This window comes from Melitaea cinxia, chromosome 11, assembly GCF_905220565.1.
Source record: "Melitaea cinxia chromosome 11, ilMelCinx1.1, whole genome shotgun sequence".
In the NCBI taxonomy this organism is placed as follows: domain Eukaryota; kingdom Metazoa; phylum Arthropoda; class Insecta; order Lepidoptera; family Nymphalidae; genus Melitaea; species Melitaea cinxia.
The window spans coordinates 4,965,864-4,970,420 of record NC_059404.1 but is presented as its reverse complement, the minus strand read 5'-3'; the positions used below and the strand labels follow the sequence as shown (position 1 = coordinate 4,970,420).

General features: G+C 30.3%; 1 long non-coding RNA gene across 1 annotated transcript; it reads left to right on the top strand.

Moving 5' to 3' along the window:
• The first annotated feature begins 217 nt into the window (after positions 1-217).
• LOC123657580 lies at positions 218-1,089 on the top strand. Its single transcript, XR_006743730.1, has 2 exons — positions 218-369; positions 909-1,089. It is a non-coding gene; the product is annotated as an uncharacterized LOC123657580 (long non-coding RNA).
• The last annotated feature ends 3,468 nt before the right edge of the window (positions 1,090-4,557 follow it).

Here is a 4,557-nt window from a genome sequence, read left to right as displayed (position 1 = left end):
AAATTATTTAACAATATAATAATTAAAAATAATTCCACATAAAACAGTAATTTTATGATAACTTTAGCGTTTAGCTAAACCCTCCCCCATCGTAGAAAATATCTCCTTTCTAGAATTTGAGCGATAGATTTTTGAAGACCTATCACAGAATCAAGTCAATATTATTTTATGTTGCTCAGACATTTGATTATTTGCTATCGATATTAAATCCTTATCATTAATTACGCTTTAGGAAGACTCAGGAGCACCAGCAATGAGACTAGGACGGCTGCTTGCAGTGACCGTGGGAGGAATAGACTTTGATGGAGAACGGGTGGCAATTGGATTGAAGATAGTTTGTTTTTGTTCGTGGATAGCGGAAAACCTACCGTAAGCAAAGTATCATTTATAATCTCTGAATGTCCTCATGTATATTATATATGTAGATTCGATTTTACAAGGTAAGAGGGAAACGTATAGCAAATTATCATATTAAATACTGTGAAACAGAGGTTAAAATATTACGAGTATGTGTAAAATCAAAAAACTTTTTTTATTGAAAACAAAAAGTATTTCTTACCACACGTCATTCAAAATTAGTATTTCATAGAGAATTAAATATAAAAAAATAATACGTTTTAAATATTGTGAGTGATATGTGATATTTGTTTTTAACCAAAAATATAATTGCCCTCGATAAAAAAGTTATGAATGATTACCATTTTGAAACAATACAATTCGTAGGTTTCGATCAAATTTATTCATTTTTAATATTCAACGAAAAAGCGACGTTAAAAAACATCTGCGCCTTTAAATTAGTTGAATGTTGAATATATTTTGAAATATCACTTTTGTGTTTATTTTATTTTTCCAATTTAAGCATTAAATTTCATGTGTTTAGTATTAAAGAATGTCAAATTTTCTTTCAGGAAAAGCGATACCCAAGTTCAATGTTGCAGAAATTGCTGCGAAACAAATGATAACGAAAATCTGAACGACGAAAGTTTTAAGCATACACATAAAAATAAAAAAGCGACGCAATGATATCGTACTTACTCGAATGTTTGTTTTCCTTTTATGTTATTTACATAATATATAAATAATTCGGTCTGATATTATTTCATTTTTTCTTAATAAATTCTTATGAATAAAAAATTATTTGGATGCAATAAATAATTATAATTTTGCGCTATGCCTCACTTAATAAATTACTCTTTTTTTGTTGTTTGTCAGAAATAAGCAATTTCTCAAATGGTGCATGCTGTGCAAAAAATTCCTAGACATGTAAATTTGTCAATTCGAAGCGGAGACTCTAGTCCTTCTCTTTAAAAGAAGAAAACTTTGTCAAGTAATCAATTTTAAAGGATTTTTAGCTTGGCACAAAATTCAGATCAACTTAATTTTACTTTAAAAATAAAAATTAATTAATTCGTAATTTTAATACTATACATTATTATTATTATTATTTCAGTATTATTAAGTTGTAGCATCTAAATTTAGCAGATAAACTGACCAAGCAAGAAGAGTGCTCTAGTGATAAATATGGTAGTTAAAGAAAACAGATAGCTCGGACTCGAGCATTCTGTAAGTATTAGATGATCAAGATGTAACATATTACAGCAGTTAACTGGTGTTATTTACATATATAATAATAGTAGTTTTCGTAATATTTTAGTGCAGTGATTTTTGAGAAATAGTTAACATGTGTATGTTCGGTCGACGTAATTATTAAAATAAACGAATTTTTTATACTGCAAATGAAAAATACACAAAAGTAAATAAGTTTCTAGCTTGGTCAAAAATTTTTTTTTACAGAAATCATAAAATTGTAACGTGCAAAAAAGAACATTTCGGTATCACTCAGGCCAAGCCATATCTATTTGAAATTAGGAATTTACTTACTTAATAACATATTCGCGTGTATTTGGCTGTATCCACATGTAGCTAGTGACTAAACTTTTTCTGTTTTTCCATATTTGACTTTGTATAGGGTTATGTATGTTTAAAATGCTGCTTAGAATTTATTATATTTTAACATATTAAACTATTTTATTCCTGTCTTTCTATTTAAAATTAATTAGTATGAAACTGAGAATTTGTAAGGCTTATAATATTTGACTTTATGTGTACAGAGACATACATAGATACACACACAGCTGATGAGATAAAAGTTACTAGAACTGTAAAATCTGTCATTTTATAGGAATTACATTAAACAGAATCAATAATCATTTTAAGTTAAAATACGTACACACACACACACACACACACACACACACACACACACACATATATATATATATATAGTTTTTGGGCTAGATATATATATATATACATATATATATATCTAGCCCAAAAACTTGTATCACGCAGCGAAATATTTAAATTAAAATTATTCTGATGTATCAAAATGACGAAAACAATAAGAAAATACTTTAAGTTTACAAGAATTTTTATCATATAACAAGTAAAGTTGTTCAAGAACGCCAAAAGACTTGACGGAATTTCATAACGTGCTTATTGAAGCGATAAAACTACATCCAAAAGGTTTGTTGAAATGTAATGATAAAACTTTCCAGACGACATTTTAGTTACATAAATTTATTTTTCGAGATCGAAATGAAAAAATAAAAATGGGCGGAATTGGGGATAGGGTCGGCAACGCGTTTGCGATGCTTCTGGTGTTGCAAGCGTCTATAAGCTACGGTAATCGCTTACCAGGTGAGCCGTACGCTTGTTTGTCAACCTAGTTACATAAAAAAAAATCGTTAAAAAAGAATTCACGTGATTAAATAATAATGAATATCTTAAATTTTTAAGGGCCGATATATTCATAGACATGTTGGTAAAAGGCAATGGTGGCATTTAAAATAAGTGATTTTCGATTGAAAATCATTGATTTGTGTTTTTTGCCGGTACTTTTTTGGTTTTTTGTTTTTGTATAAAATAATTTTCTTACGTCGAGTCTATTTTGATTTATTTTTTCAAAATAGTTTGCCTATGGCCTATATATATGTCATCACAACTCCTTTCACCGTTTCACTTCACTCATACTGACTATCGATTTCGACGTTTAATGCACGTGATCTGTCCTTGCTTAAGAAATATTGCCGATTATAAGATTACTCGCCCAGATATTACAATCGGCGTTGATATCTAGTGAAGACCTCTCAAGGCTTCCTTAAACGTAAAACCAATAAATGAAATTTCGATGTCATCAATTTACAATAACCTAAAGTAATGTACTGGTATTATAAAGAGCTATATTTGATTATTTTTTATCTGTTTGTATTAGATAACAACAAAATAGCTAGGAGAAAGCTACGTTATCACGTGTGAAATAGATGACATTTTATATAGGAAGAAAACGAAACAGCCAAAATCCTGTAATTCATGCGAGCGAAATCTCGAGCGGTAACCTAATCTTTTATAAAATAACAATACTATCATGATATTAATATCGTAAAATTGTTGTCTATGTACCTATAATAGTAGCAATCTGTGGTAATCTAAATATCATAAAATAATAAAGACTGTTACTTTAAATGTTTTAACTTATGGATATACAACACGATTTTATGTTTAATGAAAACCGTTCGATTGAAATTGTTTTTGTTATAAAGCCTAATATTTATTGGGAAGATAATTATATCCGTTGAAACATCAAATTCCGTAGAAACAAAAACAGTTTGATGTTACTATGGCAAACAAAGATCGTAAAAGATAAATCTAACTTTTGTAATTATACGAGTATATTAACACTCTAATTATTGTACTTATTAGCTGCTGTGTGGTTACGGCTGAAAGAATATAGCCACACCCTCTTTTCCCGTGGTTGTCGTAAGAGACGACTAAGGGATAACACAGTGCCGCTACCACCTTGGAACTTAAAAGGCCGACCGGTGGCGGGATAACCATCCAGCTGCTGGCTTTGAAATACACAGGCCGAAGACGGGCAGCCGCACCAACCCGCCTACCCAGCGTGGTGACTATGGGTAAACACATTGGAGGCCTATGTCCAGCAGTGGACTGTATTAGACCGAAGTGGTATTTTACTTCTTAAATACATATCTACTAATATTAGATTTAAACAGTAGTTAACATACATAGGTTGTATGTAACATAATTGAAAGTCGTTGTTTGATATTTCTTTTTATTACTTTTTACACAAAGAAAACAAATTTGTTTATTGAGAAGTAATATCTACAACAAAAAAAAAAAAAACTTTGAAAGTTTTTGTATTCGATAATACATGTATTGTTCCAATATTCCTGTCCATAGCCCAAATTGATGATAAAAGCAATATTCACAGCGGTCAGTCCCCGAAGTGAACCGATATCGCGGTTTCCGATGGTACGGACGTCCGGTAAAATCCAATTCTATTTTTTTCCTCTTTCCGGTTATTGTTTTCTTTTACATTGAAGTCTTCTATTAAAAAAACACAACAAACGATAATTTCAGCGAGATTTAATACAGGAAAAATAAATACAATTGTTGCGTTTTACCGTTAAACAATGACTTCCTTCCTTTTCTATCCTACATTAATGACGCGTCATAGCACTTATATAGGCTTAGCGG